We start from the raw sequence: 27,516 nt of genomic DNA, 5'->3' as shown, positions 1-27,516 counted from the left end.
AGGATTGATGGAGTTGGAAATGATTTTGAGAAAGAGTGACAAAGAGATGGAGAAAGATTTCAGCACCCGCTGAACTGAGAAGGCGTGGGAGTCTGCAATGTTATAGAGATGGAGGTTGGAGGTTTTTGAACTGAGTAGATAAGTAGTGACTTGTTCATTTTGGATTAAAATTACTACCAAAGTTATCTTTCGCGATGATGTCATTCGCATACACATGTGTACGTGAGCACTCGGGCCAGGAAGTTCTCCATTTCCCTTAATGTGAGGAGTTGGCCCAGATCCATATTGCTATGAAGTGCTTGTTACAGGAGTAAGTACTCAATTCAGTTTGACATTGCTCACTGTGGAACAGTCCCGCAGCACAATGCTTATGCTTCTGCAGACTAACTAAACAGTCAGCGTTTTCTAGAGAGAACTGAAACTGAAGGACGAGCCACAATAAATTCTGTAAAGGTGAGTCCATGTGCACATGACTAGCAGACACTTAAAACCACTGCTTTTCAATCAACACTTCAGTTTCATAGCCAGCAGCTAGAACATGAAGATGTATAAGTTACTCCCTAACTTGGTATGTTGCTGTAAGACACAAAACCAAAACAACCTGGTGTACTCAAGCACAACAGCTCCAAAAGCATTGCAGACATTCCTTCGTCAAGTAACTGAATCCTTTGTACAAAGGGTCAGTGCTAGTGCTCCAAATCTTTGTTAGGAGCTTTTCAGAGCTCCTTTTAACCAGAGAAATGGCTTGAAGTAAAGGGAAAGGACAGCCTGTTTGATAATACCAGTAATTTTAAGTCGAAGTTTTCATTGCTTAAAACACTTACTCTGCACTTGAAATAATTAACCATAAGCACAACTGATCAGACTGTTGGTTTGCAAGGCCCATTAAAATAAGGCATACGAGTAAGAGTAGTTCAGTACAGGGATCAAGGAATGCACCAGGGGAAATTAAGTTGTGAGGTAAACAGATCATTGTAAAATTCCACTCAATTGCAACGAACTCAGCAGAAACAAAACTGACAGTAAAGGAAGCTGCAAGAAACATCATAAACATCATGGAAATGACATAAGAAAGTGAAGCAGGAGCTGGTCATTTAGTTCTTCTATAAGGTTATGGCTTATAGTTTACCTCAACTTATTACACAAATCCTGGATGCTTGAATTCTGTAATATTTAAACAGCTACTGATATCTGTCTTGATGGAAAGAAACATTCTGAGTGAAAGAAATATTCATCAAAAAGCTACAAAATAAAACTGCATCTTTAGTGGAATTCTTAAGAGCTTTGAAGAGCTATATAACAGCAAGGAATGGAGAAAAGGGTTATTAGGTATCTAACTTTCATCGTTAAAAGGAAATCGAATAGAGCTGGTTACACAATATTCTCTCACTTCTTGAGAGGTGGGATCAAATTCAACCCATCCACCAGGGTAAATGTTTTCATTTTGCAGGCTCTCTGACATGAGTTCAGACAAGTGTGCTTAGGCAACTGCTCTACACTCTATATCCATGACTGCTAGGCATAGCTCAATTGCCATCTATAAATTTGCTGATGATACAACCATTGTTGGTAGAATCTTAGATGGTGATGAGAGGGCGTACAGGAGTGAGATATGCCAACTAGTGGAATGGTGTCGCAGCAATAACCTTGCACTCAATGTCAGTAAGATGAAAGAGCTGTCTGTGAGCTTCAGGAAGGGTAAGGCAAAGGAACATGTACTAATCTTCATAGAGGGATCAGAGCTGGAGACAGTGAGCAGGTCCTGGGTGTCAAGATCTCTGAGGACCTAACTTGGTCCAAACATATCAATGCAGCTATAAAGGCAAGTCAGCGACTATACTTCATTAGGAGTTTGAAGAGCTTTGAAATGCCAACAAAAACTTCTGTAGATATACTGTGGAGAGCATTCTGCCAGACTGAATCGCTGCCTGGTATGGAGGGGAGCGTTACTGCATAGGACCGAAAGAAGCTGCGGAGGGTTGTAAATTTAGTTGGCTCCATCCTGGGTACCAGCCTACAAAGTAGCCAGGACATCTTCAAGGAGCGATGTCTCAGAAAGGCAGCATCCATTACTGAGGACCTCCATCACTCAGGGCATGCCCATTTCTCACTGTTACCATCAGGTAGGAGGTACAGAAGCTTGAAGGCTCACACTCAGTGATTCAGGAACAGCTTCTTCCCCTCTGCCATCCAATTCCTAAATGGACATTGAACCCATGAACACTACCTCACTTTTTAATATAGATTATTTCTGTTTTTGCATGATTTTTAATCTATTCAATATACATATACTGTAATTTATTTATTTATTCTTCTATATTATGTATTGCATTGAACAGCCGCTGCTAAGTTAACAAATTTCACGACACATGCCAGTGGTAGTAAACCTGATTTGGAGAATTTAACTTGTCAGAAAGAAACCATGACAGAAGTATGGATATATTCTTGAATCTATAATATAACCTGCACAGAATAAATATAAAGCTTTAAAACTTTAAGTATGGTAAGCAATTTATTACTTTCTTAGATAAAACCAATATTTTCTTTCTCTGGCATTCCTGGATAAAATCTCTGCATCTGATGAGGAAAACAGATTCTCTGGATGGCTTTTGTTACTCTTAACTCTCTGCCAAAGTTCTTACATGCAATAAAAAAAAAACATTAGGATACAGACAAAATTTTGGCAATTTCAGATTACATCTTTGGCCTGGAGTTTGTACAGTTTTTGGGAGAACATTTAGGCCAGTAACAGAGGTTTGAATGCTGAATCACACTTCTGGTATCTTTTAGCACTATTTTGAAATAAACCAGGGAGCCTTCTGTATCTTCCCTACACATATTCCGTTTCCTTTGTCCTCAGTTATTGAAATACCAGCAGACACAGAGTATGAAATGTACCAGAGGTGATTGTGGTATATATCACAAGAGTTCAGTAAAGCATTTTAGGGTGAATTATGGTCCATCAATGATGTTAAGTAGTTCTTGCTGAATTTTCAGTCTTTGCGTGATCAAAGATACAAAGTAAATTTATTATTAAAATATGTAGGCAGTATACAACCCTGAGATTCGACTTCCCACTTACAGTCCTGAAACAAAGAAAACTATATAGCCCGTTCAAAGAAGCACATTAACCACCTCCACTACGTTCCAACAGAATCGTGCGAACAGCAAAAAAAAAAGTGAAATACAGTTCAGGCTTATTCAGTTCAGTTCAGTCTATTCTAGTGCTGTGTCATTCATTATCTACCCCAATCAATATTGCACAAAATAGTAACCAAAAAAGAAGCGATCAGAAACCATCATAAGATGAACTACAGAGTCCAATCCACAAACCACGTCAATTAAACCTTGCATAAGACCCAGGACTCCGGCACCACCTTCCGACAGCATTGAGAGGCAAAGATCATTGCCTCATATGGAATAGGAGCCCATTCTGCCCATTGTAATGCTTTATAAAAGCCATTCCAATGGTGATACAGTCTTGCTGTTTACCCAGGGATGTGCAGATTTTTTCCTTTACATATCTGTACCCAACTCTACCTTGAAATGGACAGTTTAATATAGATCCACCAATTGTTCAGAACGAACATTCCCAGTGATAATAACTTAGTGTAAAAGAAAGGACTTGTCCTGAGATATTTTGATAGTCTTTGTGAAAAGCGATGAAAATAAATTGCCGTTCACTTTCAAATTATTAAATTTCCCATTTGAGTATATACTCTTATGTTTTCACATTATTTTGTGTGAGTGCTCATTACAGGTCTTAAATAATTGCATGATATTGTGGATGCTGTCAATCTCTGTATGATATCTGCCCTGTAAATTGCTTCTGTGTCAACTTCTTTCTCTGTTTTTGACTGATACGTTGGCGTTGCAGAAGGTTTCCAGATATCCCCAGTCCAATAATTCTGGATCATGCCGAGATGTGACGTGAAACTTAGATTACTTTTTCAATTACAACAGAAGGAATGGTGCAAAGCAACAGGCCACCTCAAACATAGAGCCAAATAAAATGCCAGATCACTAAATTAAAATTTTGTCTCAAAAATTCAACAATATGCCACTATTTTTTTGCTCCTGAAAAATAAATGCAATTTAAATTTATCCAGTATTGGAACTGAAATAAATACTGGAGTTAGTTTACCGCAGAGAAATTCTGTGGTACTGTATTTTAACACACATTACACTTCTACATTACATACTGAGATTTGAAATTGTACAGTGCTTAAGGTGATTGTGCTATTTTAATTCATTTACATGCAGAGTAATGATGTCATGACTAAGGTACTGAAAGTATGTCAAGCATAGATTTTCAGTGAACATTCTCTTTGTTCTCATAGAATGTTGTTTTCCATTCTGCTTTTCAATGTATTTTCATATCCAATACTCCAGATCTCAACAGACTTCCTGTGAATATAAGAGTAACATTAAATTTCCAATTACTTTTGAAAATTTCCTCCAAGTGACTGACTCCAATCATGGATTGATAATTAGATCTCTTTGTGTCATTCAATGATTGTTAGAACGATTCCCTTTCCAGAAACTAGACTCAGAACCTGTTGGACTGGACTGGTTTCAGAGGAGCATGCAGACAAACATTAGGTATGTTTTATGATAGTTAGAGATAGCAATGATGGGAAGTGTTGAGAAAAGTTTGGCAGAACTAGAATGGGGGTATCATAGGGAGTACATAATCATGGGAGCGAGTAGGGTCCTCTATGGTCACAGGATACCTGGGAGGAGATAGCAGAGGCCAAGATTGATATACAGGGATTCAGATTTATTTATTTATCCTGTGTACTGTACATCAAAATAAAGTGACTCGTGATATTTGCATTAACAACCAACACAACCTAAGGATGTACGGGGGGGGGGGGGAAGGGGGGGTGGTGAGAGGCAGCTTGCAGCTATTGACACACATTCTGGCACCACCATAATATGTCCACAATGTTCAGCAGATCAAAGCAGGCAATAACAACAACAAAACAAAACCACAACAGCGGAACAAGCCCCTAACCCACCCATCCACCCACTCACACACATAGACAGTTCTCCAACTCCATGCCTCTGACCACATGTCCCTGTGCTTTACCACCACTTAGCCCCACAGAGTGCACATGTTTTGGTCAGTTTTAGTATTGTCCAGTTTTCTCCCTCCAGAAAATGTGCTGCTGAAAGTTTATGCCACTTGCATAAAGTTTATTTCTACTTTACCAGTCACTGTACTATGCAGTTTTCATTTCCTTCTGTCTCTGCAATTTGTTCCCTATTACTTTGGTTCTTGAGATTTTTTACATTCGATGAGCATCTGCTTTGTTATCGCTCCCATCAAATTTTATCCTTATATATATATATATATATATATAAATATAAGATAGCTTATATACATAGATTAACTGTATGTCCATAAAATGATGCTAGGCAAAGGAGTGAGACAGACAGCCCATGAGCAAGGTCGTGGAGATCCTTCTGACGTTACTGGCCTTTTTCTGGCACCTTTCTATAGATGTGTTGGGTAAGCTGGTGCCAGTGATGCATTGGGCAGTTTTGACTACCTGTTGTAGAGCCTTCCTGTCTGCTGTAGTGTACTTTCCATAATGAAGTTCAAAGTTAATTTATTATCAAAGTCCATATATGTCACCATATACAACCCTGGTATTCATTTTCTTGAAGGCATACTCAATTAATCAATAATAGAATAATAACCACAATACAATCGATGAAAGACCACACCAATTTGGGTATTCAACCAGTGTGTAAAAGACACAAACTATGCCATTACAAAAAGGAAGAAATCATAACAATAAATAAATAAGCAAGCAAGCAATCCATATCGAGATCATGAAATGAAGAGCCCTTGACAGTGAGTCCATAAGTTGTGGGAAGATTTCAATGATGAAGTGAAGTGGAATGATGCAACTTGTTAGGATCCTCTCTGTTGCACAACTGTAGAATGACATAAGTATTGATGTGCTTAGTCCAGCTCTATTCAGCTTCCTCAGAAAGTGGAGGCATTGGTGAGCTTTCTTGATTGCGTATACTGTGTTCTGGGAAGTTGTGCCAGATGTGCTCTCTCTCAGAAATTTGGAACTGCTTGCACTCCCACTGCTGTGTCACCAATGTAAAGAAGGGTGTGAGTAAGTGATGCAATTTCTCCTAAAGGTGATAACCTTCTCCTTTATGTCCATATGGAGATACTGTGTTCTGAGCTGCAGGAATGGAACTAGCCCTATTGAGGAAGGTAGTTCTATGAGATGAGTAAGGACTGGTTGATGCTGCATGGATAGGATAATGTAGAGGTTGTGGGGTGCAGTTTTTAAAGGATATGCCTGTTGTACTGGGGAAAGACATTTTTCCCGTTTCACCAGCAGCGAAGTAAAGGCTTTTAGCCTTTCTGGTTTCTTCTGCCAGCTGAGACCCGTTCCCAAAAAACTGAGTGATGTTAACAAGAGAGAGAAATCCTGTAAAAATGGAGCACAAAATGTTTTGTTGTTTGTCCCAGCTCCTTCAAAATTGGAAGTAGATCGAGCTCGACTGAGATCTTGTTTCAAATTTTTAACTTTTTGATCCTCCAACCAAGCCAAGCCCTTGTATTCTTGACTGCAAAATGTCCCAAACATAGTTGTTCTCATCACAGATACTGAATAACTGCTGTTTATTTGTATAAGGCAGGGTGATCAGAGGTAAACTGCTTAAACCCAACATAGTCCACAAAATCACATGGAAAGACCAGGGCAATTGAAGACTGAGCATCCTAGAACAATAGTGTTTCAGGCTGCTCTTTGTCAGGGAAACAATGATAGAGTTGTGCTGTCCACTGGAATCTGACTTGCAGAAAACATCAATAGTATTCACAGTATTCCAAGACTATAAAGCTGATTAGAGTACTGAATGCATCTTTTCATTACTGCCATTAGAGAGGAGGTACAGGAGCCCGAAGACACACACTTAATGTTACAGGAACAGCTTTTTCCTTTTTCCTCTCTTCCATCAGATTTCTGAATGGACAATGAACCCATGAACACTACCTCACTTTTTTGCTTATTTTTTGCACTACACACACACAACACAGCTGTTATATAATAAGTTATATTATATAACTAATAAGTTATATTATATAACTAATAAGTTATATTATGATCCGGTCACATCACAGGACAGAAATAAACCTAGTCAATAGACTGCACAGAATGAAGCAGGTTACTAGGGCAAATGTCAAAGATGGAGACCTGAGCGATAGGTGTTTTTTCCAGTTGAATATTGGAAACAAGCTGCCAGATGGGATGCTGAAGGAAGATACAATTACGGCATTTAAAAGCTATTTGGATAGGAACGGTGTAGAGGGATGCAGGCTTCTTATGGGAAAATGGGATTAATGTAGATAGGCATCATGGTTGGCATGGATGAGCTGAGGTCAAAAGGGCCTGTATCTCTGCTACGTGCTTCTCTGATTCTACTTGTAGATAAATAGTTTAATAGGCTTCTGTAAATTTTCCCTTGCTTGTGCCTACTGGTAGTGATTAAAGATAAACTTCTCCTCCTTATCTATGTGATAATCCATAATTCTCATGGTTCTTGGAATTGTTACATCCTGTAAAGTTTTATGAAGCATCAGCATTTCCTTTTGTTGTTTATATTTCTAGAGTTCACTGCTACGTTCATCACTGCAGTCTACATCCCCTGAGCACGAATGCCAAGGATGCATTGAGAGAGCTTTACAGTATCATTAGCACTCTATAAAACAAGTATCATGTTAACCTGCAGGACATTTTACCCAAGTTCCACCAACACGTCACCATGGCTGCTGGGGGAACAAACAGACTGGACCACATTTATACAGACATGCCCTCATCTTGGCCTCTCTGACCACATCCCCATAATGTTAAACCCAGCATACCAACTGAAACCAGACAGAAGGACCATCATTGCATGGCCTAATGAAGCGACCTCCTATGCTTCAGGACTGTTTTGAATGGACTAACTGGTAGATGTTCAAGGAGGTCAACACAAACAGACCTCATCTGTCACCAGCTATGTCAGTAAGTGTGTAGGTGACATTGCTATCTCAAGAACGGTCATCTCATGGCCCAAACAGGTGCCCTGGCTGAACACACATGCCCCCTACTATAAGTCTGGGACACTGCCTTCCAGTCTAGAGACAGAACAGCTCTCAAAGCAGGCAGGACAAATCTCACCTGAGGCATCAAGAAGGCAAAGACTGTCTGTGCACAAGAAAATTCAGGAACTCCTATCAGATAAGACAAACCCTGGCATATGTGGCCGGGGGCCAACGGCATTATTAACTACCCAAGTAAAAAAGGAAAAACAGTGTCAACTGTACCAGTCATGCCTTCTTCCCTGACACTCTTAACTTTTATGTACACTTCGAGGTGTGCAGCACAATGCAGGCCGCAAAAACTAACCCCTTCCCAGGTGAGCAACCACTGTGAGTAACAGCAGCAGAAGTGAGGAGGACTCTGCAGAGGATCAATCCCCGTAAAGCAGCCAAGCCAGACAACACCCAGGCCGAGTACTGAAGCAGTGTGCACACCAGTTCACTGATATCTTCAACACTTCACTCATCCAGGTTGTGTCTCCACTTGCTTTATGTCTTCCACCAATATGCTTAACAACAGAACCACTCTGTAACAGATGCCATACACCCACGACAGATGACCTGACACAACTAGAAAACAAGGAAACTTAGGTCAGAATGCTGCTTCTGGAGTTCAGTTCGGCATTCAACACTTTTATCCCACAGAGTTTGGTGAACAAATTTTTAATCTTCAGTCTAAATACATCACTGTGCAAGTGAGTGTTGGAGTTCCTGATGACGAGAGCTCAGACAGTTGGTTTGCTGGGCCCACTGCTCTACACAATGCTCACACACACCTGTATGACCAAGCACCAGAGTAATCACATTGCCAAGTTTGCTGATGACACAACAGTAGTGGGGCTCATCATCAACAGTGATGATATGGCCTCAGAGTCAAGGTGGAATAGCTTGAGACTTGGTGTCAAGCAAATGACCTTCTCCTCAGTGTCAGCAAGACAAAGGACGTGGTTATCGACTTCAGGAGAACTCGTACCACTCGCACCTCTTTTTACATCAGTGGCACAGCAGTGGGAACTGCAAGCAGTTTCAAACGCCTGGGACTGCACATCTCCCAGAACTGCTCATGGTCCCAGAACACATTCCACTCAATCAGGAAAGCTCAGCAATGCCTTTACCTTCTGAGGAGGCTGAAGGGAACTGGACGATGTATATATGCAGTATACTCTCATCCTTCTCCAGATGCACAGGAAGGCTCTACGTTGGGTAGACGAAGCCTACCCGCCATCAAGGACATATATACAGAAAGGCGCCAGAAAACAGGCAATGACATCATGAAGGGTACAACCCACCCTGCCCATGGACTGTCAGTCTCACTCCCATCATGGAAGAGGCTACTTAGCACCCATGCCAGGACCACCAGTTACTATCCCCAAGCAGTGAGGCAGATCAGCATGTCCACCCATGAACACAATTCTTCACAACTCCGCCCTCCCGTCACCACTACTTTATCATTTCCTGTCAATCACTCCTGTGCCTAGAGCCACTTCATGGACATTCAATCAATCTATGTCTAGAAGCTGTCTAACGTATTCACATTTATTTTGGGTTTTTTTTATTATTGACTTCTTTATCTTATCGTGTTTCTTTGTGCTGCATTGGATCCGGAATAACAATCATTTCATTCTCCTTTACACTTGTGTACTGGAAATTACATTAAACAATCTTGAATCTTAACCTTTTTTAGCTATTTTTAAAGAAGCTTAACAACCAGTGGGGGTGCCTTTGTATTTCCACTGCACCCAAACTCCATCATTTGTCATTTACTATGTTTCACACCATTGTTAGTCTTTAATTACAGCCCATTCTGTCATTGACCCTGACTTGTATTGATCTGAATAAATAACTTTGCCTCCTATTTTCGAATTAGCTACAGGTTTTAATTTCACATTCTCCAGGGCTAAAACAAAATATTTTGTTCAGTCCTTTAAATCATGTTGAGAAACTACCCTTAATTGCTGTTCTCCATTTCCTCTCTTCCAAACAGTTTGTTGTCTAGTATGATTTTGTCCTCCAAGTCCCAGCCTTACTCTTCACTAGTAACTACAAAAGGACTTCTAAAAGTCCATATACACTGCTTCCACTGCCATATCTGTTACTTTCTTAGATAGTTACGAGGTTTATCAAACACAAATGTCCCATTTGAACACTCGACTGATTACTTCTCTTACAATGATCCATTCAGTTTCCCATTCACAAATGTTGACTTTTGTAATCATTTTTAAATTTAATTCTTATATTAATAGTCAAGCATACACAGTTATATTCAGTAAAATGGCTGGTTTTTATTACTCTGAGATTATTGCACATTCTTAAGTCACGCACTATGTTCTTAACAAGGAAATTAATGGTATTCTTAAAGTGATTAATAAGCATTAAAATCTCTACAAAAGCCACTCCTAAGTACTTGAATATGATCTTTCTCCTGTTTTAATAATCAAGACAACACTGACTGCTCTCCAGCTCTTTGACATAAACCGATACTTATTATAAATATATGTTCAAAGTTCAAAATCACTTTATCTTCAAAGTACATATTTGTCATCATACACATCCCTGAGATTAATTTTCTTGCAGGCATACTCAATAAATCCATAGTAGAATAATAACCATGATCTAATCAGTGAAAGACCACACCTAGCGGGCATTCAACCATTGTGCAAAGTAAAACAACCAATGCAAGTGCAAACATTCCATGACAACCATGGCATATTCTTTCAGATCCACAGATGAGTCCTTGAACATGACCCAGTCCACCTACTTGAAGCTAACCCATAGCCACTCCTTTGCCTCCTGCTACCAACTCTATTGTCCTAATCTCCGGAGCCTTGATCTTTAGTCTCTGCCTGTATGCAGGTAGACCTGCTGTGATTTCTTCCCTCAGCTTCATCAGGATCCTAGGATGAACTCCATCCCATCCCATCCATTCCAAAATGAATGCATTCTCTTTCTGTTGACTTCATGGTGAAAGAAGGATTGATGGCTTCTGCCTCTTGGTATGACAAGGTCAATGCAAGTAGGGTGGAGGTAGCATGGACCTTACATGAACCTCTTCCAGAGATGAGTGTTGTGGGCTAGTTGAAGGATGTGTGTGGTGCAATATCACAGCATAAACTGGCATAGATATAACTCATAGTACTGTGAAAACCAGGAGCACTATATCAGCTGTCCTCATGGAACAAAACAGTAGTAAAGGCTGCATAAGATGCTGAGCAATTGAAAAATACAGGAGAGACCAGAAATGAGGAAATCTCTCTTGGGATCAGACTGAGTCTCCAACTGAAGAGCCAGTTGTGCGGATGTGGGCACAGAGTGAGGGGTAAAGTCTGTCAGTTGATTTATGTTATGTTAAACTTTAAGCAGCTGAGCAGTAGAACAAAGACACAGCAGTCTGGTTTGGAAACAGTTTGGTGTCCATAAAATTCCAAGAATCTGGAAACCAAATTTGGGTTATTGCATCAAGAATGTAATAGAACAGGGTTGCAGAAGCCAAGTTCTGGGTTGGTGTAGAACTGAAGCCAAAAAATTAGAAAATAAGCAGGGTTAGTGTTGTTGGGAGCAACATTGTGGCTGAATAAGAGACAGTTGTGGCCTCTGTGCACTAAAAAGCAGCAGGGTGCAGAGCTGTGGAAGAAAGGAAATGGGAAAGGATCTACAAAGGATAACAGAAAAAGGAATGTGAGGAAAGAGCTCATCATCTCCACAGCGCAGACTACACAACTGCCTGTGAACTATTTGCCCGAAGCACATCCGAGGCTAATGTGTGACTCACTTCCCGACTTCTCAAAGCTTTGTCCCAGAAAGCACAAGTTAAGTGTGGTGAAAGTTTCTCCTTTTGCCAGGAAGATTGCAAATCAGACAATGTTGAGGGAGCATGGCCATGACCGCCTAGTGCTCTTGACTAACACCCTGCTGACATCCTTAGCCACTCACTCTCTCCCGCATTGTTGCACTGTGGCTTTAATGTACAACATCACCAAATGCATCTCCACGGCTCAAACAAGGCCTCTATCAGCACACGACAAGTATATCTCTTGAGCAAGACTAGCAGTTAATGAAAATAAAAAGAGCAGATGCTGAAACGTTCTAGAAAATTCTGCGTGAAGCCCCTTTTTACCGGGCGTCTCGAAAGGTGCAACTCGTTAGCCCCTCACTAGCAGCCACCGGACTCAGCGTTAATGAAACCATCTTTCTCAGACTCCAAATGTCTAGGGTAGATATGACTTGGTTCCTGCCAAACTCGTGAGGTCTCACCCACCCACACCCCGATTTGTGTGAATACTATGTGCTTTATTGTGTTACGCAAATTCCTGTCGACAGGAAATAACAGATCGTACACTGCATACAGTTATAAAGTATATTTATGAATGTTAACTTAACCAAAAGAGTTATCAAAGAAAGAAAAAAACAAAAGGCCCCATTATAATTAACAGACAAATGTGCACAGGTGGAGCTCAAATTTTCCAAAAGCCCTTGTGTCCGATGTATTCTTTGCACCAACTCATATTCACTGATCCCCAGTAGAAATCCCCTTTGGGCTCCATCGGATCGTACATTCCCGCCAGATTGAATCCTACAGCCCGTTCTCTTGAGCTCCGTCTTTCTCCACCTCCTTCCAAAAAAGACTTCACCTCAGTATCCATCTCTCCCCCAGCATTCTCTAGAACCTCCTTCCAGTTCCACCCTCCTGACTGGATGACACAACATTCCTAAGCTTCCCTTATCTTTAACAGTAGCCCAAACACTGCCTTCGGAACACAATGCTTCTACAGAAAATCCATTATATGAAATACCCTACAAATTTTCAGTAACATCACTACTAGGGTATTACGTGTGCTTCTGACTTTTTCTGTTTCTATTTCAAGGCAGTAGTCTCATGAAGTATTCACCACCTCCAAGTCTGATATTTCCCTGAAATGGACAGATATCACGGTCGGTCACAGACAAGATCTAGGAACAATCTCCCCAACAACACTGTGTGAAACAGTTGACCACAAAGAATGCAGCAGTTCACTCTTTGAGCTTCCCTTAGGGCATGTAGGGATGGGCAATGCCAGTGATTCTCACATCCTGTGATTGAATTAAATAACATTACACAGGTGAAATATGTCCTGACTTGATTTGGAAACTAAACTTAACTTGTTCAGATCACAGCTGTGATTGTTTTGCACTGATAATAACAGTTTAAAATGATGAAGAATTCATAGTGGCAGTTGTAACTGGAATAATGTGATCAAAGTTAAAGGCATCAGTATTCATCAGCTCAGTGTTCAGTGTATACGGGCAATACTTTACATTTACACAATTGCAACACGTCTATCAGTCCTTTCCAAATGTCTGTGGTCCAAGTAGAGACAGGTCTCTCATGGATCCATTGCAGATTCAGCATGTTGAGATTCCAACATGCCAGTTCAACTACAGTTACAAATCCAAGTTCATAAAGTGCCCCTTTTCAGTCCCATCTCAATCCTCTTATGCTTCCTCCAATTTTGTAATGCTATTTGCTTGATTATTTTTACATGGGAAATGTGTCACAGTCCTGATCGGTCATTCCCTGGTTCCATTAAATTTCCTTTGTTTGTGTCACGATCAGGACCGTTGACTCCTGGTTTTCCTTTATTCCTTGTTTCCCTGTGTTTCTCGGGCACTTTAATTAAAAGCACAGTATTTAGTGTCAGGTTTACAGCTACTCGGCACTAGATCTTCACCGGATGTCACCTTATGTCACCGAAGCAATTGCAAGCAAGTCACCTTGCTGGAGCGAGCCAAGTCACATCGTCGGATCACGTCAAGTCTTCGCCCCAAAGCGAGTGCCATTAAGTCGCCTCTCCTCACCAGAGCCCGTTAAGTTACCTCGCCTGAGCGAGCCACTAAGCTACCTCGCCAGACCAGGTCTGACAAGTTAACCCGCCGGAATGAGACAAGAGCCGCTGTCTGTAGTTCCTGGGCTGCGTCGAGAGTTTGCCGCTACTTGGAGCCATTTTGTGTCAAGATAAAGAACTGTCTATCGTTGTGTGGTTTTGTCTCCCCGTGTCCTCTCCTCCGCTGGGTAGGTCCGGCCGTTTGCCTCTACCCTGAGTGAAGAACTGTCTCTTCGTGTCCTGTGTCCAAGAAGAGTCCCAGCTCTGTGTCCTGTATCCAAGAGGAGTTCCAGCTCTGTGTCCTGTGTCCAAGGAAAAGTCCCGGCTCTGTGTCCTGTGTCCAAGAGGAGTTCCAGCTCTGTGTCCTGTATCCAAGAGGAGTTCCAGCTCTGTGTCCAAGGAAAAGTCCCAGCTCTGTGTCCTGTGTCCAAGAAGAGTTCCAGCTCTGTGTCCTGTGTCCAAGAAGAGTTCCAGCTCTGTGTCCTGTGTCCAAGAGGAGTTCCAGCTCTGTGTCCTGAGTCCAAGAGGAGTCCCAGCTCTGTGTCCTGTATCCAAGGAAAAGTTCCAGCTCTGTGTCCTGTGTCCAAAGAAAAGTCCCAGCTCTGTGTCCTGTGTCCAAGAAGAGTCCCAGCTCAGTGTCCTGTGTCCAAGAAGAGTCCCAGCTCTGTGTCCTGTGTCCATGAGGAGTTCCAGCTCTGTGTCCTGTGTCCAAGGAAAAGTCCCAGCTCTGTGTCCTGTGTCCAAGAAGAGTTCCAGCTCTGTGTCCTGTGTCCAAGAAGAGTTCCAGCTCTGTGTCCTGTGTCCAAGGAAAAGTCCCGGCTCTGTGTCCTGTATCCAAGAGGAGTCCCGGCTCTGTGTCCTGTGTCCAAGAGGAGTTCCAGCTCTGTGTCCTGTGTCCAAGAGGAGTCCCAGCTCTGTGTCCTGTGTCCAAGGAAAAGTCCCGGCTCTGTGTCCTGTGTCCAAGAGGAGTTCCAGCTCTGTGTTCTGTGTCCAAGGAAAAGTCCCGGCTCTGTGTCCTGTGTCCAAGAGGAGTCCCAGCTCTGTGTCCTGTGTCCAAGAGGAGTCCCGGCTCTGTGTCCTGTATCCAAGGTAAAGTCCCGGCTCTGTGTCCTGTGTCCAAGAAGAGTCCCGGCTCTGTGTTTGAAGAATCCCAGCTCTGTGTTCTGTGTTCCAGGTTCCAACTCCAGACTCCGAGTTTCAAGTTCCAAGTCTGTGTTCCGAGTTCCAATTTGCTAGTCCAGGTCCCGAGTTCCAGTCCCAGTCCAAGTCCGGGTCCCGAGTCCAAGTCCGGGTCCCGAGTCCAATTCCGGGTCCCGAGTCCAAATCCCAGTCCAAGTCCGGGTCCCGAGTCCAATTCTGGGTCCCGAGTCCAAGTCCCAGTCCCAGTCCGGGTCCCGAGTCCAAGTCCGGGTCCTGAGTCCAAGTCCCAGTCCAAGTCCGGGTCCCGAGTCCAATTCTGGGTCCCGAGTCCGTCCCAGTCCCAGTCCGGGTCCCGAATCCAAGTCCCAGTCCAAGTCCGGGTCCCGAGTCCAAGTCCCAGTCCCAGTCTGGGTCCCGAGTCCAATTCTGGGTCCCGAGTCCGTCCCAGTCCCAGTCCGGGTCCCGAGTCCAAGTCCCGGTCCAAGTCCGGGTCCCGAGTCCAAGTCCCAGTCCAAGTCCGGGTCCCGAGTCCAATTCTGGGTCCCGAGTCCGTCCCAGTCCTAGTCCGGGTCCCGAGTCCAAGTCCCAGTCCAAGTCCGGGTCCCGAGTCCAAATCCCAGTCCAAGTCCGGGTCCCGAGTCCAATTCTGGGTCCCGAGTCCGTCCCAGTCCCAGTCCGGGTCCCGAGTCCAAGTCCCAGTCCAAGTCCGGGTCCGGGTCCCGAGTTCCAAGTCCCAGTCCAAGTCCGGGTCCCGAGTCCAAGTCCCAGTCCCAGTCCGGGTCCCGAGTCCCAGTCTGTCCTGGGCCTGAGTCTGAGTCCAGCCATGCTTGTTCCCACTTCTGCTTTGCTCACTCCTTGATTACCCTCTGAACAATCCTTGCTTCTCCACTTTCCTTGTAACTATTAATAAACTCTATTTTGTTAACGCTACAAAACGTGTTGGTGTTCTGCATTTGGGTCCACCCGTGCCTCGCACTTGTGACAAAATGACAAATTGTGACAAACAAAACGAGTGTTTACCGTGCATTCCCTCTTCTTCCCTTGATAGTGTGAGTGCCAGCCATCCAGGGGATTGCTTAGACAACCTCTGCTTTATAGCAGTTGAACAAAAAGGAAGCTCAACTAGCCCAGGGGCAGTTTCACAAGATAATAATGATAATTTTATGATGTGTTGTGTCGTTTCGCTCAACAGAACTGAATGGTTGGTTAGGCCAAAATGGGCCTGCTCATGATAGTGTTTCTGTTGTGGTGGTGCGATCCACTTCCACAAGTCACATGAACACAGCTTGTCTTCTGCTCGGTCCATGGTCCATCATAGATCTACCAGCATCTGCAACCATTTTGAGTTGGCATTGGGGGCCAAGCCGGCTGCAGGATGAGTGAGACCATGTTCTTCGATAGCTGGTGCCTTTCACAGTCAGATCCGATTACCTGAAGGTGCTGGGGGCCTGCTTCAGAGAGGCTGAGTGAGACATGTAACAAGAATTGGCTGGAGAAGATTTGGACGTTAAAACAAAACCTGGGTCTATGGAAGTGATGTTCTCTGTCATTAACTGGAAAGAATTTTGTTATCAGGTGTGATATGCTCTGTACTTGGTGTGGCCTGTGTCCCCACTTCTTTGCTTTGGTAATTACCTTGAACATCTTCCGGTTTGTCTAGGATCAAAGATGAAGTGAGTCTACAAGGACTTGATGCATGAATCCCCAGAGAACGGGGCCAAAAGTACATCCAGCATTGGCCTCATTCCCAGCAGTGGAAGCGGACCACCTGTATAGATGACAAGTCAACCCCAACACGCACTGTCCTGAGGACTGCTACAGTTGGGAAGAGACAGTCACCCACCTCTTTGCAGACTGCAGATTTACAAAGAGGACGTGGAGGTGGATGTAAGGCTCCATGTTCCAGTTCACCCCAGCAGAGAACTCACTGATCTATAGCCTGTTCCTGGGGGTGGATGCATAGAGACAGACATCAAGTTCATGTTCTAGTTCACCCCAGCAGCTGCACAGCAGAGAACTCACTGATCTATAGCCTGTTCCTGGGGGTGGACGCATAGAGACAGACATCAAGTCCATGTTCTAGTTCACCCCAGCAGAGAACTTACTGATCTATAGCCTGTTCCTGGGGGTGGACGCATAGAGACAGACATCAAGTCCATGTTCCAGTTCACCCCAGCAGAGAACTCACTGATCTATAGCCTGTTCCTGGGGTGGACGCATAGAGACAGACATCAAGTCCATGTTCCAGTTCACCCCAGCAGCTGCACAGCAGAGAACTCACTAATCTATAGCCTGTTCCTGGGGGTGGACGCATAGAGACAGACATCAAGTCCATGTTCCAGTTCACCCCAGCAGAGAACTCACTGATCTATAGCCTGTTCCTGGGGGTGGACGCATAGAGACAGACATCAAGTCCATGTTCCAGTTCACCCCAGCAGAGAACTCACTGATCTATAGCCTGTTCCTGGGGGTGGACGCATAGAGACAGACATCAAGTCCATGTTCCAGTTCACCCCAGCAGAGAACTCACTGATCTATAGCCTGTTCCTGGGGGTGGACGCATAGAGACAGACATCAAGTCCATGTTCCAGTTCACCCCAGCAGAGAACTCACTGATCTATAGCCTGTTCCTGGGGGTGGACACATAGAGACAGACATCAAGTCCATGTTCCAGTTCACCCCAGCAGAGAACTCACTGATCTATAGCCTGTTCCTGGGGGTGGACACATAGAGACAAACATCAAGTGCTGCTGAAAGGTCATCAGCTTGGTGAAAGAAGCCCTTTTCGCCACCTGAAACTTCTTGGTCCTCCAGCACAGAGGGTAAGGGAATGCTGCAGACTGCAGGAATAGTTACCGAGGGATACGCAGAAGCTTGGTGGGTAAAGATCAAATCCAGATCCTTCTGCTACTGCACATGAAGGGGTAAAAAACCATGAAAAGAAGCATTCACCCTCTGGGGGTAGTTGCACCAGTGGCATGGTGCTATGTTTGTTTTTTTTCATTACACTGCTGAATGTAATGACCATGAATATGGAAGTTTTCTTTAGAACTATTTCTTCTTTTCTATATAGTTTCATTATGAATAATACTTCGTTTTGACATTTAAAAAATCCTCATTTATGGTTCTCCCTGTCTTATATAAGTCAGCTTGCCCGAGAGCGTAACTTGTGGGTGCAGAGATAAGAACTCTCTGTAAACCCAACCAAAGACCTGATATCTGAGCCCAGTAAAACTGTACTGCACCAGTTTCCCTAACGAAAGATTAAGCAAACATGGTGAGATGTACCTGGAGGTGAGCTGATATGCAAATTGTACGGACGAGTGAACTTACAGAATGGAATTCCTGGTTGGAGTCAAATGGTACCAAGTAACAATGATAACCATATAAAGAGGTACTGCCCTCCCTGATATAAACAAGATGGCCTAGAACTATATTTACACTCAAACATACTGCCCAGATAGCACTCGTATTTAAGCAGGCAACCATTTATATTAACTGAAGTCAAACAATACTGCAGCCCATTTCCCTTGAGGCTAATCTGCAAAAGATGAAACCAGTACAAGACTATGAGTTGGTGTCTCCTTTTACTTAAAAGGACTGAAAGATTAATTAAGCCAAGTGCTTTTATTGCTCACAAAATATTTCAGAAACACACACACTCACAATACTGGTTGTGGACATGACTTGGAGAGGGAAAAGCTTTGTTACAGGAGGACTCATTTTGTCTTGGGAAGATCCTAGAAACACCCATTGGGAAGACCATGCTGAGATATTTCCGCAAAATCCATTCATCCCTTTTGTTAGATTATTGTCCTGGAGTTGAGTCGCTCAGAGCAATGGAAGACTTGGCCTTTATATTTTTGGAAAATGATCTGGGGCAACCACGCACAGTAGTCAATTGCCCATCCTGTATAAAACAGTTAGCAATCTTTTTGTGGTGTCACCGAGCACGTCACACATAAGGGCCCAAGAATTTAGTTAAACCCCTATTGAGACCTCATTGAAATGTCCCCAGATGTTGCTGCCTGTCCCTGAACTATTCATTGACTGAATTACTGTTTGAGGGGGATAGACGGCAAGGAAGAAAATTGGGCTTCTCTATTGCCAAGTAATGGCAATCAGTATCTCTGAAAAGGAAGGGTCTCCTGGCTGCATTAAGTGTCACCAGGGAAACATTTCACATGGCTAAAAGACCTCAGGAAGCAGCATACGGACTGACATCCATGAGCTGGGCAGAAAGAGGGAATCCCATCTTCCTCAAAGAACAGAATCCCACCAAGCATCTCCCAAGCTTTACTAAAGTAATTTGTCAGTAAATGAAGACTTTGGAAACTAACAGCTTTTTAAGCAAATGATATTTCTGCATTCAATTTCAAAGCAAATTGGAGAATCTTATGCAAATTGCAACTGTAAAGTAGCATAATGGTTCAGATATAAAAAATAAAATTGCATGCATTGGATCACCAAGGGCAGACTCAACGGGAGATTCTGCCACAGTGGTAGAGGACAAAATAGACTGAATCATGAATGACTAGAAGGGGAGTAGTCTCTTTACATTAACAGCAAATGAGAAAATTGATTAAGTCAGAGAGAAATCTTTGAAGATTGTGATCTGAGGTGAGTCAGTGAAATCCACAGAAAGATATGTAGCCCATCATAGGCACTACATTCAGGCTGAGATGTGATTTGCTAAAGTCTGCTTAAATTAAATTGTTTCAATAAGATGCAAAATGACACAATGCCTAAATAGTTTGTTCAGATCTGATGAAGACATTCTCTGTGCTGTTCTCACAGTGCATGGAGAAATAAGTGTTATGTATTATAGGAACAAACTACAGAACAGGAACTATCATCACTCTTATTTGCACTAATCCACAGGACAGATTGACATTTTGCAACATTTTGATAACGGCATCCATGATGCTGTTACAGAGGTTCCCTACAGCGGTTATCTTACTGCCCTGGTAACCACTAGATTAGCGATTCAGAGGCCCACGTTCAAATCACTTCATTACAGCCGTGGAGTTTAAATGTAGTCAATCTAGAAATGAAACATGTCCTCTTAATCTTGCTAATGGTGGTCACGAAGCCATCGGCTTGACATAAAGCTCTGTTTGATTCAATACAGTAATGCCCTTCAGGAGAGGAAATCTGCCATTCATACCTGGTTTGCTGTGTGTGAATCAAGGGCTCAGTGTGGTTCTAATGACATTTAGCAGAGCACACAAAACCATATTTGAAATGATTATTGAGATGGTCAAAATAATGCATTCTCTTGATTTGAAATGGTCAGAGAGCTCTTCAAGAACCAACATACTAATTGCTATATTTCTTGAGTATACCACTCAGTGGCCTGTTTATTAGGCCGATAATGCAACTATCTAATCAGCAACTCATAAAACCATGTGCCGGCAACTCATAAAACCACGCAGTTAAGAAGTCCAGAAGTTCAGTTCTTGTTCAGACCAAACATCAGGACAGGGGTGAAATGACTCAGTGACTTTGACCGTGGACTGATTGTTGGAGCCAGACGGAATAGTTTGAGTATCTCAGAAACTGCTGATCTCCTGGGATTTTATACACAACTCTTCAGGAGTTACAGAAAATGGTGCGAAAAACAAAAATAAAAAATCCAACGAAGTGGCAATTCTATGGTGAAAATACTTTGTTAATAGTAGAAGTCAGAGGAGAATGGCCAGCCTGGTCCAAGCAGAAAAGAAGGTGACAGTAACTCAAATTAACACACATTACAACAGTGGTGGGCAGAAACGCATCTCTAAATGTACAACACATCGAACCTTGAAGTTGATAGGCTACATCAGGAGAAGACCATGAATACACATGCAGTAGCCACTTTATTAGGTAAAGGAGGTACCTAGTAAAACGGCCACTGAGTGTATGTTTCTAGAGATGTGCACTTTAAACAAGTCTTGTCTTGAATGTATGTTTAGCGAAACCCCACAGAACTTGTTCTGCTTTAAGCCAGGACTGCTTCTTAACTTGCTTGATTTGTTTGTCTTGCCAGAAGTTCAATTTGATGACAGGTTGACGTCACTGAGATATCATTGGTTGTGGTTCAAGATCCAGGGGCTAGGATTGTATAACATGAAAGATCAGGAGGATGCTGACATCATCGGATGGCAGGCAGAGAGCCAGCTGACTGAGTAGCCAACCGCTTCATCTAAGGAAACAATTAGATGATACACAATGTAATCCCTTAGAAAGGAAATGAAGCAGTTCATGTTTCAAAAAGGAGAAGCATAAAGATCCAGCATGTAGACCACTTGTAATGAAAGACAATGAGAACTCCAGTTATTGTAATGTATATAAGAAAGATGTATACCATTTACTTTGACTTACGTTGTTGGTTTATTCCCTGCTTTATCTTTGGGAAATTACATTAGGTATTTCCATGATTTGAACATTGTTCCATAAAGTTACCTCGTGTTCTTTATGAACTAAAAGATATGGGTAAATGAAATTTATCAGTGACCAAATAGATTCCTTCTCAGTACCCCCAGATACCTTCTCCGTACACCTCTTTGCCTCTTGAACGTGGCACAAGAGGTACTTGCAGCATAGCACTGAATTCTCATCATAAGACCATAAGATCATTAGACCATAAGACATAGAAGCAGAATAAGGCCATTTGGCCCATCGAGTCTGCACCACCATTCAATCATGGCTGATCCTTTTTTTTCCCCTCTTCAGCCCCATTGACCAGTCTTCTCCCTGTAACCTTTGATGCCATGTCCTATCAAGAACCGATCAAGCACTGGCTTAAATACACCCAATGACCTGGCCTCCCACAGCTGTCTGTAGTAATAAATTCTACAAATTCATCACCCTCTGGCTAAAGAAAATTCTGCGCCTCTCTGTTTTGAATGGACACCCCTCTATCCTGAGGCTGTGCCCCCTTGTCCTAGACTCCCCCACCATAGGAAACATCCTTTCTACATCTTTCAATATTTGAAAGGTTTCAATGACATCCCCCCTCATCCTTCTAAATTCCAGGAAGTACAGACCAGAGCCATCAAACATTCCTCATATGATAACCCTTTCATTCCTGGAATCATCCTTGTGAACCTTCTCTGAACCCTCTCCAATGCCTGCACATCTTTGCTTAGATGAGGAGCCTAAAATGTCAAATTTCGCTGAACTAAGTTCACAAGCAAGCCGGATTTCTTCCAAAAGGTCATTAACAAAGCATTCGGAATTTGCTAGCAGATTTTCATGGTCCATTTCTTGGTACCAGTAAATGGCAAGATTTATTACCTTGAACTTTGGAACTCATCACCTTGAAGTCACTAGTCTAGTATTGTATCACAGCAGTCTATGTAAAAATATTTTAATGCTAAAAGAACAAGATACTTCTCAACAGACAACATCCACCAAAAATCTGGCCTTGCTTTGACTCTTTATAATTTATATTTCTGTTTACTTTCCAGAATCTCTGATTTGCTTTGCTTCAGGTGTGGAACAATTGAATTTCAGCTACAATTGTACAATCCTTTCAATGTATCACAAAACAAAAGGGACAAAGACACAATTTCATCAGGTAATCATCCATTCATAGAATTTGAAATTCCCCAACACAATTGTTAAAATAATATTTATTTTAGATGATATAAAAGAGATTTGTATCAATAGAATAGCTGGATCTCTGGAAGACAGATGGATCTCCCACACCATACTTGGCATGATTGATGGGATAGGTTTCTCTTGTCACTGAACTGACTTATACTCAGACTTTCCTATACAATATTTCATTTCCATCAGCCCTAACAAGCTGTATGGGTAGAGTAGCTCAAATAACAAAGAACATTAATGTTAAGTGTATTCCGATCAACAGCAGAGAATTCAACAAGCAAATCTTTATTTTTACTACAGACCTTTTACTAAAGAGCGAAAAGGAACATAATTTGTCTTTCATTTCTTTATGTATTATAAAATGAATTTTTCTCCTGTAAGGCTGAGGGAGTAAGCATATTCTGGTCTATATACGCTTAGGAGTACATCCATTAAATCCTTTTTAAGCAGATACAATTTATTGAAAGCTTCTGGAAGATTTTTAATGAAAAACAAGTGAATTGCCCTGTTTCCTCCAGTTAGCAATCAGCTAACGAACAGATGAAGTTCCCCCAGGGGGCACTGATCTTCTGTCAGAGTAACAGCAGGAGATCAGCGGAGCCTCTGTGGAATTCAGGTCCCAGATCTTATCACTGAAATCTCACATTCATGCCATTTCATGAACAGGCCATTAATTGTGCAGAAAAATAGGTGTCCTCTCTCCTTTTATTAAAAGGGGAATTTTATCAGCTTGAAATGTACCTATTTTTAGATGTCCTGGTTCCTGCAGATAATGCCCAGAAGCTTTAATCAGCATCTTTCACGAAGTAGATAGTGCCTCCTTATCAGTTCCAAGTGTCAGTCACAAAGTCATTGCGTTATTTGGTGAGGACATAAGCAAATTGTTAAATTAATAACTTGGCTGCACCTGAAATTTGGCCAGTTTGGACTGAAAGGAAGAGGGTATTCAGCATTCTTCAGATATACTTTCCAAAGTTAATTGATGTCACTCCTCACTTTTACCTCCTCACTGTCCTTGTCCATGAGAGCCATATCCTGTACCTTCAATTTAATTCCCATCAAACTGCTGCCCCCAAGATTAAGCTAATATTGTTTATGGACCTCTATTCCACCCTTCAAATATCCTTGACCTCATTGATAACAAAAAAACACCATTGAACTCTTTGGTTTCCAGCACTGCCATAACACAAAAATAACTCCTATTAAAACCATTAATTACATCCTATGTAACCGTAACCATAGTAACTTTGCAAATCTTATCCCCTTCAGCATCTTTATCTTTAGCACGGAGCTTCACTACACTCTGCCCCCTGGTAACAGCAACTGATGTAAGGATGCCCGTTAAATCTGCTTCCAAGCCCTGATTCTGGGTGGGTTAATTGACCTAGAGATTGCCATTATTTTTCAGTGACCATGCACGAAGTTGAAAAGGGTGGGACCAGGAAACATCTGCTGATGAATAGCATCTATTGAGTTACGCTGGTTGTGTGTTTGAGGATTGTGTGGTACTTTCCATATGTGGCTGAGTTAGCTTCTTGATAGTCATCATTTAGGTCCTCGCATGAAAAAAAGACTCGGATGAAGGAGCCCAGTCAGAGTCAAGCCCATTGGAAACAGCAAAGAACAGGGATGGAAGGACAACATTAAAATTGCTACATCAGATGAGCAGTAAAAATGCCCAAAAGATTTAGATAGATTGTTGAAAAGTATTTCCTTTCTTCTTCTTGGGCCCTTAGCTTCCAATGGAGCACCTCTTTGATGACCTCCTTTCTCCATCCAAGGTATGGTTGGAGTTCATCAATATTTCTGTAATCCATTGTATCCAGAGGATTGGTCTACACGGGTTCACTAGAAGCCTGTTGGCCAGCCTTACTTATTTCCACCTCTCATGACAGGGACGTAGGATTCAACTTTGAGAGGTGAAAAATAATCAGGTATGCTCAATTTTTAAAATCTTATTGCAACTGTTCTTCAATTGTGTTATTTTTAAGGCCGCATTTCTTCAGTAAGGATAAAACACAGGAAAAACCGCAGACTGTCACATAGAATTTCTGTGTTTGTTCTCTTGAATTCCTACCTTAAACTTATTTAATCTATTCCTTGCTGTCCAATTTCACTGGCCTGACAATTAAACAATGAACTACAAAGATGTTTCCTGCAGTTGCTGGAAATCCTAAGCAATGATCTCAAAACGTTGGAAGAGCTCATCAGCTCAGGCAGCATTCATGGAAGTGAATAAAAAGTTGACGTTTCGGGCGGAAACCCTTCTTCAGGACTGAGGATGGGGTTAGGTGGGGTTAGGTGATTCTGTATAGTCACCTGTTATATATGCGCCTTCACAAAATCATGAATTTTTTGAAGGTGCCCGTGCAACAGGTCATTGTACAGAATAAGCTTCACGAAGCAGCATTTGTTTGGAGTATTAGATGAAAGGTAAATGTCAGCCAGTGAATTTTCTGTTTTCAAGTAGTACCAAGATATATTTTATTTCCATCCAACGAGGCAGTTAGCATATCTTACTGTGAAATGGTGCCAGTAAATGGAGCTCAGGAACTACCGAGCCAGCGTTCCTGTCTTATCTTAAGCTCCCATAAAACCCAGATGTGCATATTTCAAATGAATGTCATTGCACCATGATGGGCTGTGGGAATCCAGGTTGACTTTCATTGCTGAAGGACAACAGGATTAGAGGGCAGCTGATAGCTGAAATCCTGCGACTTCCAAGAGAGTAGGCTAGGTGAAGAAAATCAGAATGAAGTAACCTTCAGAAAACAAATTGTGTGAACAGTGGTTTTAAGTCAGTCATCATCACTCTTATAAAACAAAATCAAAATAGTGCTTCCTAATCTCAGCTCTAACCCAGCTCCCCAAGTTATAGAAAGAAAAATGACCAACCACCCACAGTAACCTACTTATGCCAAAGAACACAGGAATGTGATATGTCCACCCTCACTATAAACACAAGGTTTTCCATGAGAAATGGAATTTTCTTTTTATAGCTCAATGCAACACATCTACTGTTTCAGGAAGAGGAAGACCTTAATGTTATTTTGTAACAGATAGAAGGAACTTTAGTTGCTGGATCGATTTACAATCCACTCACTACATAAATTATTCACCCAATTAAATGTGTTATTCTGAGTATAATGCATCAGGGAATGCATGCAATAGGATTTTGGAAACTCTATTCAGAGTAGTATTTATACAAATAAGCACTTTGTTGGTCTGTCGTAGAAAACAAATATCAGTCTTCCGTCACACAGCGTGAGCATATTGGATACTATTCACTAAAGGTTTGAGTATTTGAACAGTTTGTGTTCTGTGCTTGGGGGAGACAGGCAATCAGGATTCAGACAAAGTCTTTGTCAAATACTTTTGATATTTGTTACCTGTAATGTGATGTCTGCAAATAGTTTGTGAAGTGCAATATGTTCCACTCTTTGTCATTACAGTTTAAGTGTTCGCTACAATTGTGTAGTACCAAAGAGGCCAGGAATTATTTTGACATCTTTCAAGTTGGCAAATGTTCTACATAATAACACTTACTTGTGTTCCATGTGTAACCTCTGTGTTGATTAATATATGCTGTGTTATTGAGCAATAATTCAAGGAAGCATAAGCACTCTCACTAGAATTTTTTGTGACTGTTCTGATCTCCCACCTTATTTTTTATATTAATTTTATAGGATCTATGTTTCATTTATTATCCATCTCCAGCCATTTTTGAGAAGATGACAATGAAAGAAATAATTTAAACAGCAAATTGGGAGAGCCCTCACAGAAACTCGAAACTCCTAAATTCTGTCTTGGACTAACAGCAACAAAAGACAGTGAGAACCTACTGCATATCTGCCAATGGCTTAAGGTTGCCAAGTCTGACTGGACATGTTCCATCACATGACATCCCACTTTGCAGTTCACCGCCTACACGTCCTGGCTTTGGTCGTTCAACACAGCCACCTCGCGGTACATTGTTTTCCCACTGCAGCAGGAAGCATGCTGCACTTCTCAGCTGGACGTCAACCAGCTTTCCACAGTTGATAATTTCAGAGGAAAATAGCCAAAAGTACTCAAAAGGAATGAAATAAATATAGCTTTTTGTGTTCCTATGATTTTCCTCCCGGATTGCTTTGGTAGGATTTTGTAGGATAGTCCAGTACTCAGAATCTCCAGGCCATCCTGAAGCATTGGCAGCACTTCAACAGCTATACAGAGACATGTCAGACTCATCTATTGTTTGCTGCTTCTTTGTCAGCTCAGGGGCTGGGTCAGGACATAGAATGTTAACAGACGTTGAATCATCAGATGGCTAATCCAAGAATGTATTAAACATAGAGCATAAACTATTGAATACCAATGTCCTTGTATGGGAAAGCCTACAAAACATAGTGGATATGGACCAATCCAACATGGGTGAAGCCCTCCCACCAACACTGAACATATTTACAAGGAGCGCTGTCACAGGAAACCAGTCTCTATCATCAGTGACTCCCACCACCCAGGACACACTCTTTACTTGCTGTTGCCATCACGAAGGAGGTACAGGAGCCTCAGGGCCCACACCACCGGGTTCAAGGACAGTTATTATCCCTCAACCATCAGGATCGTGAGCCAGAGGGGAATAACTTCACTTGCCCCATCAATGAACTGTTCCCATTGAACTGGAGTCACTTTCAAAGTCCCTTCATCTCACATTCTTGATATTTATTGTTTGCTTGCTTATTTATTTATTTATCTTCCTGTGTGTTCATTTATTTATTGTTTATTTATTTATTCACTTGTTCAATTGTTTATTATTTCTTTTACAGT

At 42.1% G+C, this 27,516-nt stretch overlaps 1 long non-coding RNA gene across 1 annotated transcript; it reads left to right on the top strand.

The window, feature by feature from the left end:
* The first annotated feature begins 96 nt into the window (after positions 1-96).
* On the top strand, positions 97-27,516 carry LOC140735577 (uncharacterized). The gene is made up of 4 exons (XR_012100781.1): positions 97-453; positions 22,566-22,675; positions 24,444-24,641; positions 26,394-27,516. It is a non-coding gene; the product is annotated as an uncharacterized lncRNA (long non-coding RNA).

This window comes from Hemitrygon akajei, chromosome 11 (genome assembly GCF_048418815.1).
Source record: "Hemitrygon akajei chromosome 11, sHemAka1.3, whole genome shotgun sequence".
Lineage (NCBI taxonomy): Eukaryota > Metazoa > Chordata > Chondrichthyes > Myliobatiformes > Dasyatidae > Hemitrygon > Hemitrygon akajei.
Note: the sequence above shows the minus strand (reverse complement) of the source record. Positions and strands in the feature narration are given on the sequence as shown.